We start from the raw sequence: 13,997 nt of genomic DNA on the forward strand, positions 1-13,997 counted from the left end.
GGTGATGTTCAGATTATCCTCAAAAGGTGCTCAAAATGCCAGCACTCCAAGAGTTCTTTCCAACCTGGTCCATACACTCCCCTACCAGTGCCAAGCAAACCATGGGAAGACTTAAGCATGGACTTCATTGTGGCCCTACCAAGAACACAGAGAGGGAAAGATTCTGTAATGGTTGTGGTGGACAGGTTCAGTAAGATGGCTCACTTTGTAGCTTGCAAAAAGACAGAGGATGCAGCAAGTGTTGCTGAGCTATTCTTGAAGGAGATTGTGAGACTCCATGGAGTTCCAAAAACCATTGTATCAGACAGGGATACAAAATTCATGGGATATTTTTGGAAGACTCTATGGAAGTTGCTTAAAACCAAGCTCTTGTTCAGCACCTCTCACCACCCACAAACAGATGGCCAAACTGAGGTCACTAACAGAACATTGGGAAGGATTTTAAGGTGTCTTGTCAGCAAGAGCCTAAAAGATTGGGACCTAAAGTTAGCAGCAGCAGAGTTTGCATTCAACAGAGGACCATCAACTGCAACTGGACACAGTCCTTTTGAGGTAGTCTATGGGGTCAATCCACTTATGCCCCTGGATTTATCTTCTGTACCCAAGGAAAACATCAACCTGGATGCCAAGAAAAGAGCTGAGCAATTGCTGAAACTACATGAGACAGTGAAAAGGCAGATTGAAAGAACAAATGAACAATACCAGAAACATCTTAAGGTGTCTAAGGGGAAGAAAGAATTTGAACCAGGGGATCTGGTATGGATACATCTGAGAAAGGAAAGATTTCAAGCAAAAAGGAAAAATAAACTCATGCTAAGATCAGATGGTCCATTTGAAGTTGTTGAAAAGATTGGGCCAAATGCATACAAGATTGATCTGCCAGGTGACTATGGGGTGCATGGGACTTTTAATGTCGGTGATCTCAGTCCATACTATGAAGATTCAGGAGATGAGGAGGTTACAGGCTTGAGGACAAGCCCTGTTCAACCAGGAGGGGTTGATGCAGGAGCTAGTAACCAGGACAACCAACTATTCCATGGTCAAGCAACTCAGGCAACAACAGGCCATAACCACTCCTACCTAGCCACTGATCAGTCTACTTTGCAGGCTCCTAAGTACCAGTACAAGGCAAATCACCAGCTGCCACCATGGCCAGCTGATAAAACACTCATATGAGCATCAAAAAGTCCTAGGGAGCCAGGTCAAATTCTCATTGCAAAGTATTGAAAAACCAGTCTGAAAGCAAGTTGCAGGAAAGGAGAGATTCCAAAAAGTACATTGCCATTTCTGGACAAACCAAGGAAAAGCTGTGTGTGAGGCTTCTTTAACTTAAGTTTCCATATATCAGAGGGTGCTTGGACACTAAGTCAAGACCAAGGAGACCACTCGTCCTCACATAAGCAGGAAAAGCAACAACTACCACAGAAAAGCTTGAAAGGCAACAAAGATGTCACTGTCACCTGACTGTCCTCTGCAAACTCAATTTGTTTTCACTCTAGTTTACATTTATGATCTTTTTGCCGTTGTAATATATTATCTAGACTTTTGTCCTGACTTATGGGACAATCCTGGCCCTTAGATGAACCTTTTATTTCATGTTTAACCTAAAAGCAAGGCATATATAAGGACCCTTGCATCAGACTGTTAGAGGCAACTGATTTATGAATGAAAACCTTAGTTTTACTCTCAATTCAAATCTCTTAAATCTTATGTTAGAAATATAGGGTAGAGTCAGGCTTATTGATACTCTGTGCTTGCTGTGAGTATTGAATAAGAACCTGGTAATAGGGTGAGAACAGTCCTGTGCATGCTGTGGATTGTTTGAGCTTTATTGTCTGTTTCAACTCGAGTATTCATGTGTTAAGCTGTGGTTTTCTTGAGTTAAACATCCCAAATTGTTTAGTTAACTTCCTGTGCTTGCTGTGGAAGGTAGTTGAACAATTATATCTCAAATTTACCTCCTTTACTTCACAATTACACCCACACTGTCAGTCTGTTCCTTCTCTGTCAGTTCAGGTTTAGTAATTTATTTAAATTACTTCTGAGTCTCCTAAAATCTTGTAATTTTCACAGAATTGAGCTAAGGTGTCCAGGGTAATTACTGCAAATTTTCATGAATTTAGGAGTCCAATAGAGTGCTCAAACCAAATTTAGAAGTTGGTCCTTTTTCCTGCCATTTCCCAAATTGTCAAAATATTGTAAGGGGTGGGTGTTTACACATCATCCTTGATCTGTAGTTCCCTGTATGAACCTCTTGGAACACACAACTTCTTCCCATGGAACAGGAAACCCTTCTGAAGCAAGAATTTAGTTCCCTGAACCTTAGTCCCTTCGGTATGAGCCAACCAATCTTCATAGAAATCATGATCATCCTTGTACAGCTCTTTCATGAACTCAAACCCAAGAACCTTCTGTTCCATGACTATTAGCAATGAATATCTCCTGGAAAGTGCATCAGCAATAATGTTTTGCTTTCCCTCCTTATACTTACTTGAGAATGTGAAGGATTATAAGAACTCAACCCATTTGGCATGCCTGTGATTTAGCTTGTGCTGCCCATTGATGTACTTCAAAGCTTCATGATCTGAATGCAGCATAAAAGGTTTTGGTTTCAGGTAATGGCTCCAATGCATAAGAGCCTTTGACAATTGGATAGAACTCTTTGTCATAAGTGGAGTAGCTTAGTTTGGCTCCACTCAGCTTTTCACTAAAGTAAGCCACAGGCTTTCTTTCCTGAATCAATACAGCTCCTATGCCAACTCCACTAGCATCACATTCTACCTCAAACAAACAGTTGAAATCAGGTAGCCTGAGAACAGGTGCCTCACCCAACATTCTCTTGATCGGGGTGAATGCTTGCTGAGCATTCTCAGTCCATTTATACTCTCCTTTCTTCATACACTCTTTGATTGGGGCAACAACAACAATGAAGTTCATAATAAATCTCCTGTCAAAGGAAGCAAGGCCATTGAAGCCTCTCACTTCAGTGATGCTCTTAGGAATTGGCAAAGATTTTATGGCATCAATCTTATCCTAATCCACAGAAATTCACCTCCCAGAGATAATGTATCCCAAGAACTTGATCTCAGAAGCCAAGAAGGTACACTTCTCTAACTTTCCAAACAACTTGCTGCCTCTCAGGATTTGGAACACTTTCTCAAGATGGCTCAAATGTTCTCCTGTGGATTTACTGTAGATAAGGATATCATCAAAGTATACCACAACAAACCTTCCCAAACAGGGTCTCAACACTTCTGTCATTAATCTCATAAAATTGCTGGGGGCATTTGATAACCCAAATGGCATAACCAACCACTCATAGAGCCCTTGCTTAGTCTTGAAGGCAGTCTTCCACTCATCACCCTCCCTGATTCTCACTTGGTGATATCTTTGCCTAAGATTAATTTTAGAAAAGATCCTAACACCACTTAACTCATCTAGCATGTCATCCAGTCGAGGTATAGGGAACATATACTTGACTGTGATGTTGTCAATGGCTCTACTATCAATACACATCCTCCAAGTGCCATCTTTCTTAGATACCAGTAGTGCTGGGACAGCACAAGGACTCAGGGACTCTCTTACAAACCCCTTGTTCATTAGCTCATCAATTTGCTTCTGCAATCTCTTGTAGCATCAGGGTCACACCTTTATGCATGTCTGTTATGGAATACAGCCAATCTGGTGCTCAATACCTGTTAGTGGGGGCAATCCACTAGGCAATTCAGCAGGAAAGACATCCTGGTATTGCTCCAGTAATGGCCTAACCTCTGCTGGTAGTTGATGCTCCACATCTTCATGAATTTCCTTGGACAATAAGATGAGGACAGGTTGCTCTTGTTAAATTTCCTTAACCAATTCTGCTTCAAATAGAAATAAAACTCCATTGAGTCAATCAGTCACACTTGGACTCCTATAGTTCTTCTTATTTGGTGGTAGAGGGGTCGATGTGATCTTCTTGTTACCTTGCTTGAAGGAATAGGTATTGCTCCTCCCTTGGTGGATAGAATTCTTGTCAAATTCCCATGGTCTACCCAACAGCAGGTGGCAAGCATCTATAGGGACCACATCACACAAGATCTCATCTTTATAAACATTGCCAATTGAAAATGGGACCAGGCATTGTTTATCCACCTTGACTTCTGCTCCCTTATTTAACCATCTGAGCTTGTAAGGGTTGGGGTGCTCCTGGGTGTTGAGATTGAGTTTATTAACCATGGTGACAGACACCACATTGGTATAGCTCCCACCATCAATGATTAAATTGCATACCCTTCCCTGAATGGTACATCTACTCCTGAAAATGAGGGATCTCTGATCCTCCTCCAATGGTTCCTATTGAGAGTGCATTACCCTCCACAAAACAAGACTATGGCCTGTATCAGGGTGAGCCAAGACTTGTTCCTGGTTGGGTTCCTCCTCAAGAGTTGCCTCCTCATTCACTGGCTCCTCCTCATACTCAATCAAAACCTCTCTTTCCCACTCCTTTACTTCCATTTTTTTCAATGGTTTCTTAGAAGGACAGTCCTTCCTGAAGTGACCATACCCTTAGCATTGAAAGCATTTGATCTTTTCTTTGGTCAGAGGTGGGTTGGACATAGGGAACATGGGTGCCTTCTCCTTGTCTCCTCTAGTTTGGGACTCTGGTTTAGGTGTCTCAGTAATCTTAACACCAGTGAAGGGTCTAAAGACAGGTTTGGGTAAGGTGTGGTAGGTTTAGACTTCCCTATTTTTTCCACTCTGAGTGCCAAGTTTACAACATCATCATAATGGTTGCATTATAACCTTACTAGCAATGTTCTTGTCAAGCCCTTCTAAGAACCTAGCAATCCTTTGTTCAGGGTTCTCATTTATCTCACACTGTAAGGTTTGTTGTTCAAACTCTCTCAAATAGGTCTCAAGTGGTCTCTCATCCTGCCTAAGCTTTAACAACTTAATGAACAGATCCTGGGTATAATCCTTGGTAACAAATTTATCCAGCATTTTCTTTTTAAGCTTAGACCAAGATCTAATGGGTTCCTTCCCTTCCCTTAAACTCTGATGTTTAAGGTTGTTATACCATAGTGATGCACAACCTTTTAGCTTTAACACAGTAACTTTACAAGCCTTAACATCATTGTAATTTTTGAACTCAAATATTTTTTCAACATCCCTAATCCATTCTAGTAAGTCACCAGGGTTAAGACTACCAGAAAAATCATGAATTTCTACCTTTAGATTCTTGTCTGCTTGATCAAAAGCCTCCTCTTGTGTTCTGATGCTATCCTCAGAATCTGACTCATGACCAGGTGATGGTTGTCCTCTCCCTGCTCCCATAAAGAAGCCTCTTCCTCTTGGAGATGGTTGTGTCCTGGGATCATGGTTTGGAAACCTCTTCATCACCACATGAACAGCATTGGGCAGTGTGTCTACATTTCCTGCAAATGTTTCTATTCTGGTCTCAATACCAGCAAGTCACTCTTCACTCATGGTTGTTTTTGTGTTTTTAATGTAGGTAGGGATAATGATCTCACAGCTTCTCTCAACCTAAGACTAACACAAAGGTGGAATTGTGTTAAACCTGGGCTCTGATAACCAAAATTGCAGTGTAAACCCTATGGATAGGCATCCATGCACTGGATCTTGCAGGACACTTTTAAAAAATCAAAAGACCTTGAAAAATTCTGAAAATTTGTGGTAATTAAATGTGAATAATAAACTGAGACTGAGCCAAATTTCATGAATTTTGGAGAAATCTAAGTATTTTTAATGTTACCTGAAACAGTCTGAAATGCTGAGATTACGGACAGACTGATTCAAAAGTATTATGTGACTTGTATGAGGACTCAGAGATATAACTATGACCCTAAATTCCCACATATAATTCACAGGAAATTTAAGATTATAACTTAACAAATTTAAGACTCAAATCCACAGATTAACACAGAATTAAAGTTGAACTTTCCTCAACACAATTAAAATGAACCACAGATCGACACAGGTTCAACTTAATGATGTCAAACTGACTTTGATCAATTAACCACAGAGTTCATGTTGGAGTATGTGTCCTCGACAATAATGCGATAACATGTTTAAATCTCATATTAAGAATACATGAGGGAAAGTAATATTTTATTGTCAACTCATCCACAATAATCGGTAATGATTGGCTGACTAGAGTTTGACATTACTGTCGTATGACGGTGGTGATTAGTTGATCCCTTAAGGTCATACCTCTAGGGTAACACTCTTAATTGATTAATTAATTAATTGTATGTCGATACAATTTAATTAATTCCTTAAAATCGAACGGATGATTTTGTGAGTGAAATTACGTATCTTATTTTAATTCGATTAAATAAGATTCGTGCTAAGTAATTAAATTGTTTTATTACTTAGGTTTATTAATTGTTTATGAAACATTTGAAATAAAAATGAATTGTTTATTATAAATACAAATAGTTGTGATTTATAATTATATGGCCCATTTTAAGTGATGGTAATTGTGAATTACTAGTTAATTTTTGTATGTGATTTATTTCATTTACATAATGATTTTTAATTTGTTAAAAATGCATTATTTAAATGACATGTCTAGTAACATGTCCAATTTGTCACACTACACAAATTGACAATTGACAAAGTTAAAATGGAGGTCACCTATTATGAGATAAAACCGAAATATAGGGTGTGATAGTGGGTGTTGTTTTATCAATTATTTTATTAGCATGCTTAAAGACATAATGATGTGCCTTTTGCATATAACAAGAACAACACCATACCCTATACTTAGATAAGAGAAAAAGGGTATCTTAAAAAGAGAGTGTGCTCCCCATACACCCTAGGAAGTTGGTCGTGTGACACCAACATATTCCTTCTTGAATATGTATGACATTGACATGGCCTTCTTGCGAATTATCACGTCTTGAGTATTTGATACAAATTTGTGAACAATGTTAGAAAATACCACATTTCATGATTATGAAATATGGCAAAGGGTCGTCAAAAACACCTTTCTAAATGGGTATTTAGAGGAGGATGTGTTCATAACACAATCCAAGGGTTTTATAAATCCTTAGAATACTAACGTTGAATAATCGTACGACGACTAGAAAGAATAAATTCAGAAATTTACTTGAATGGAACTAGGGTAGTTGCCATTCCATCCATAGATATATAAGTGTTTTATTGTACTCATTGTATAAGACTCAAATTGGTGACTCCAATTATTTCTCGATTCTCGATTGAAATTGCACTTAGAGACTAGTTTTGACTAGTGTCCCAACCATCTGATTGGGAATCTCTTGGTATGTGTGCAAATCTTGTATTCAAAACAAGATTAATTCATGATTTCTTTCTAGAAAAGAATTATGAATTAAGCAAGATATTCGCCTTATTTACACTTTGAAGTGTATAGTCGAATACAATTTGAATCAAAAGGGGTTATTACTTCTTCATCTCTTTTGCCTACGAACTAGGTAGATACTTGGTATCCACTTAATGAGGTAAGAAGAGAAATTCCTTGAATAAGTTCAATGAATGTCTAAAAGTATCAAAACCTAGAGATTATGACCAAAGTATTAGTACTTTGTTATTATAGGGAACAATAAAGTAAAGACTTTTATGCACCCAAAAGAGTGTGATATAGTATCACAAGTTCACCTTCATAATATTGGAAAGTGATAAAGAATCTTATACGATATGATTGTATCTTTACTATAAAATTGGAAGTTGTTTCTATCACAATTTGTCTAGTATTTATTTATTCCACTAAAACAAAACATAGTTAAAGCAATCAAGTACAATTCATATATGATATGATTAGGCATGGTACTTGAGTTGTAGCTTGTTTCGAAAGAAAACATGTGGTCTCTCTTCCTATATGATCACGAGAGCAAAGGGTTAGTGGCTCGTGATGCTGTCTATTAGAGAAAAGAGGATTATCTCTTATAGACAGAGTGGGAGAAAATGTTCAAGAGCCACAAATCGAGAATAAGACGTAGGAAGATGTTCCTTCTTAGTCAAAATCAGTAATTATTTTTTCGAATTCTAAGTAGACAGGAGTCATGTTATTAACAAACATGTAACTTATTAAGTTGTTTTATCTAGTTTCAACTCCGCAAAAGTCCGAAGCAAGCATAAACATGAAAATGTTTATTTAGCTTGGTTGGTTGGTGGCAAGGGTTTTGCACGTAACAACAATGCTTCATTGTATTCGGATATGATTTGATATAGTTGGATTTTAAAATCATCTTGCATGAGTTTTGTAAATCGCAACTATCCTAAAGTAGGATGCGAACTTAAGAGGTAGTCTTAAGTAGATGTTAAAGAGTTGAATTTTATGTTTTGATCATGTGATAAATATTTCTCGAATTCTCGTGTAGTTGTTTTTATACATGGAGTTTAGTGGGAGTAATGTGGTGTTATTAGTCTTATATGAAAGGGACATAATGATCATTGTGAATGATGGAAGACTTAGGAGAAGAATAATACATCTCTAAGATATCCATACCTATAAAGATAGTTATGTGAGGACATTAGCGTTAAATGAATATTCTTATATTGATAAGAGTCTAGTCATGTTCAAAGGTATTGAACATGTAGAAATTGAATCCACTTGCTTTCGCTGCGGGATTAATTCATTACGCCTAGATGTATCACCATTCTTAAATTTCGTATACTTGGAGTATGACGAAAAATTACAAATCAAATTTTTGAGAGAAGTCTCAATATAGCCATATAGTTCATTGATTATTTCTCTTGGAGCACTAAAGAAATAAATCTAAGTGATTAGAATTGATATGGATTTATGTGCAAGCAGTTAGACGATAACCATATTCTAATCATACTAGGATGGTTAGAGAACCATCTTGGCTATATTAATTAAGGAGGATATCTGCTAGATACGCTTTAAGCAGTAGAAATATGAGATATTTGCAACGAAAATTGAGTACACTTGCAATTATGAAGAAATGCAAGTAGGAAGGGATGTTATTAGGATTCAGTTTTATGAATTGGAGGAACCATGGTAGTTCGTTCTAACAACTGAAGGTCCTATCCCTACACACTGTGAGGACAGTGGGATTGATTCCAAGGCTAAGGAACCTGTCTCTAGATTGGATTTGGACATGTACTCAAAAGGTTGTTGTGATAAAAATTACACAAAGGGAAATGGTACAAGGTTAGGGAAAGTGCAAAGTGTTGCTAAAACTTGCTAACCAAGGCCTTTTCATAGGCTATACATGATAAGTCATGCCATTTCAATTGAGTTGAGATGTATATTTGTATTCAATATTGATTATGGATTATAGATTATGTAGTAATTTATATGGTATCAATTTTACATATGTGATAATGCATTCATCATTTGAGTTTTATTAAAACTCTTTTATTACTTTGTTATATCCAAATAGGTTGTAAGGACAACGTTGAACCCTATTAAAGTGAACTGGATTAACATTGTATTGGCCCCTAGTTGCTTGTATGAGGTGACGTTTCTAAGTAACTAGAGTGTGATGTGATTGATGGCAAGTTCAAGTGCCATAGAGTCATAAGAGATGACTAGTCGATCACATAGGCAGATTGTATGGGCCAATCTGTCGGGCTTATGACCACTTATAGAGTTCTGGCAATTTTTATAGCCTGGTCGTGGCGAGAGCTATTATAGTATTCTTATGAGTCGATTCTTTGACTAATGATTGTTCGCCTAAGATGACACAGTTTAAGAGTGACTTTGATTGATGTTCTACGACCTTCGTAATTGGGGTCTAATGGGCATGTTTTGGGTCATGATGAGCTATGGATATTCGAAGGGAAGAGTGCAATAGGAGTTGTCCATCCCCGTCAAGGTTATCTTATATCTCAAGGCCACTCGAGGAGCAATGAACTGGAAATGCGTGGCCACGCTCGGAAGGTATCTATGGTAGATAAATTCCGGTCAGACAGTTATTCTCCAGATCGAGAAAACCACTCACGATATGATCAAATGCAAGTACAACCTGCAAGACACCTTGCATTGAGTGGGAGATAGTAATAGCAAAAGAGAATTGGTGACGCACACTTGTCGCGGACAAGTGGGAGATTGTTGGAGTATGTGTCCTCGACAATAATGCGATCACATGGTTAAATCTCATATTAAGAATACATGAGGGAAAGTAATATTTTTTTGTCAACTGATCCACATTAATCGGTAATGATCGGCTGACTAGAGATTGACATTACTGTCGTATGACGGTGGTGATCAGTTGATCCCTTATGGTCATACCTCTAGGGTAACACTCTTAATTGATTTGTTAATTAATTGTATGTCGATACAATTTTATTAATTCCTTAAAATTGAACGGATGATTTTGTGCGTGAAATTACGTATTTTATTGTAATTCGATTAAATAAGATTCGTGCTAAGTAATTAAAATGTTTTATTACTTAGGTTTATTAACTGTTTATGAAACAATTGAAATAAGAATGAATTGTTTATTATAAATACAAGTAGTTGTGATTTATAATTATATGACCCATTTTAAGTGATGGTAATTGTTAATTACTAGTTAATTTTTGTATGTGATTTATTTCATTTACATATTGATTTTTAATTTGTTAAAAATGGATTATTTAAATGACATGTCTAGTAACATGTCCAATTTGTCACACTACACAAATTGACAATTGACAAAGTTAAAATGGAGGTCACCTATTATGAGGTAGAACCGAAATATTGGGTGTGATAGTGGGTGTTGTTTTATCAATTATTTTATTAGCATGCTTAAGGACATAATGATGTGCCTTTTGCATATAACAAGAACAACACCCTACCCTTTACTTAGATAAGAGAAAAAGGGTGTCTTAAAAAGAGAGTGTGCTCCCCATACACCCTATGAAACCGTGACCCCCTTCCTCTCTCATCGTATTGTGAATTGTTCTTTACAATTCATTCATTCTTACAACATAATTATATTGATATTTTCTCTACATTCTCTCTAGATCTTGTGAAGAACTAATATGAAAGAATAACACACATATCTCTAATATTATTCCCATTACTAGTAATAGTATACAATAATATTAGTTGTTAATTTTAGGGTACTTCTACTAATTTCTAGTAACAAATTAGTAAAAGTATTAAGAGGGATTACCTTGGTACAACCCCTTACGGAGTAGATCCTACCATTGGATCTAAGGGTTTTCTTGGAGCATTTGGTTTTTTCTTAAAGAATACTAATTTGGAAGGAGTTCAAATTAGTATAATTCATTCGGCCCTCATTGTAAGTAGATCGGTTTTCTTCTTACTTTGCATTATAATGTTATGCATGCATTAGATCTTGAATTAATTTTATGACTAATTTAATTATTCACATATTGAATATGTAAACAAATGAGATTAATGAATCCCAACAATTCACAGGTTAATTATGAGGCCAGGTTTCCAAACTACAGTTTAACACAAGTTTGAAAGAAAATGAGAGATGTCTCAAGGCTATTTTCCATTCAAAAACAATCTGCTTCATACAGGTGAGACACAGGCTCTTATATAGGTCTTTTCTTGGCATTACAATTTGAAACCCTAGCATCAAATGGTCAAGAATTAATCTAAGATGAATACAAACAACATAAATTATCTTACAAGCTGGTAAATAAAGTGAACAAGTGAAAAACAAAAGCAATTGTGTAAAACAGACTGAAATAAAGCATGGTTGTAGGCTGTCACTGTCAGTTGTCCTCTTGTGCACAGTTTGATGTTCATTTGGTGGCTAGCCGAAGTCAAGGCTTCTTGTTGTTATCTATGGCAGGCTTTGTGGAAAAAGGTGCAGCAACACTTTTCAAGGAGCCTCACAATTGCCTCACCAAATAAGGAAATGTTACTTTATGCTTTAACTTCAACATGTGACTGCCTTGCTTTCCTTTTGCTAGGATTTCTGCTGTTAAATTGCATTTTAGGATGACTGGCAGGATGCTTAGGGAGCTAGCTTGGATTTTCAGTTGAGGCCTGCCTCAGCTGGCCATACATGCAGCTGATAACTGGACCTGGTGAACCTCTTGACTGGCTGAGTTGGAGGTGGTTCAATGGATGTTGCAGGGACTTGGACTGTGGCCTGATCAGAATTGGAAACCCTTGAATCAGCTCCTGCTGCAACTACACTCGTCACTATGATGGCGTCTACATAGAAAAATGATGGCTAGTAAAATGAATTGTATTTGTTAAAGTGAAAACAACGTTTTAACCACAACACGTGAATTCCGTTCTATGTCAATTTAGTGCAACTAACTTGTCGAGTAAATTTAGCATGTGAGTTCATTAGCTATTCTAGAAAAATCAAACAAAGAGAGGGATAGAGGTTCTTACTCGTAGCAAAAGATAGATTAGCAAACGTTAGTGGTCAGTCAAAACGCGACATAAATTACAAACAACGTAAATTAAAAACTAAAGTCAATTAAACAAATTAAACCGAAGTTAATCAAATATTATCAAAATAATAAAAGCAATTTAAAATACATCATGGACATACCCGTGCATTTCACGGATATGGAATTTCGAAATTGGTCAGATCAGACCCATGCACTGCGCGGGTTTTGTATAAAAACAACGTTAATTGCAAATTAAATACTAAATAAATGAAATAAATCACGAAAATTAACCTAAATTAAAATTATAAATTATCAATCTGGAAAATCATCACAAATAAATTCTTACATGGTAAAAAATAAATAAACATAAATTAGATCTAATAACATGCTAAATAATCAAACAATTAAACTAAACATGTGAAAATCATAAGAACGAATAATATATGGCAAATCTAACAAGAATTTTATTCTAAATAAATTAAACATCAATAACTTCGAATTGATAATTAAAATTAACGACATGCCAAGAATTACTCGTAATTAATCATTAAAACATGCTAAAGTTGTTATAATCAAGCATATGATACAAATCTAATCTTAACATAAAACAAAACCACACAGAAAAGCCATCCATCAGCTCATGCATGCTACTAATCCCGTTCTCCTTCATTCAATATCGACCATAAAATAAATATCGCAAAAATAAAATAATTAATACGATAAATATAAAAAGCGATAATTAAACGAAATAAACTGCATTGGAAGGGGGGAGGGGGGGGGAGGCTGAGTATGCTAAGGCTCCAAATGTAGGGTGGTATACCTGTTATATGCCAAAGAATGAGGGAGGTCTTGGGCTCAAGGAGAGTTGTGTTTGGAATGTTGCTTTGTTGGGCAAATACGTGTGGTGGCTTGCTTCTAAAAGAAATCATATGTGGGTAAAGTGGGTGAACTATGTGTATATGAGAGATAAACACTAGACTGCTTACCATGCTCCTCCTGACTACAGTTGGTCTTGGAGGAAAATCACTCACATCATGTAGAATGTCAAGCAAGCCTATACTAATGATAAGTGGCTCAATTCTGATATCAAATATTCTGTGAAAGAAGGTTATGATTGGTTGAGAGGGACTCATCTAGAGGTTCCATGGTGTCATTTGGTATGGAATAATCTTAACATCCCAAAATCTTCTTTCATATGCTGGGCTATTATGCATAAAAGATTATTGAAAAAGGATAGATTGCCTAGAATGGCGGTGACTGTGGATTCCATCTGTGAAATCTGTAGAGTTTGTCCTGAGGATCATCAACATCTGTTTGTGGATTGCTCCTAAATGCAATGCTGCTTCAAATTGCTGCTGGTTTCTCTGAGAATGAGAGTGCAGGCTGATAATGTGGTGTATTGGTTATCTAATGCTAGAAATGTCACGAAGATGCAAAAGAGATTTCTTGGTGCTACATATGTTGCTCTCCTATACTATATTTGGAAGAGCAGAAATGAGGCTCGACTGCACAAGTTTGTGAGGAGGACTGAAGTTGTGGTGCAGCAAGTTCTTATTGATATCAAGCAGAGATTTCAGCGTTTGAATCTGAGCAAGCTGAAACTGAGGGACAGTAGCTGGTTTCATAGCATTCATTGATTGTAAAGTTTTTGTTTCGCCATAGCATAGAGTGCATAG

The sequence above is a fragment of the Silene latifolia genome, chromosome 9 (genome assembly GCF_048544455.1).
Source record: "Silene latifolia isolate original U9 population chromosome 9, ASM4854445v1, whole genome shotgun sequence".
NCBI lineage: Eukaryota > Viridiplantae > Streptophyta > Magnoliopsida > Caryophyllales > Caryophyllaceae > Silene > Silene latifolia.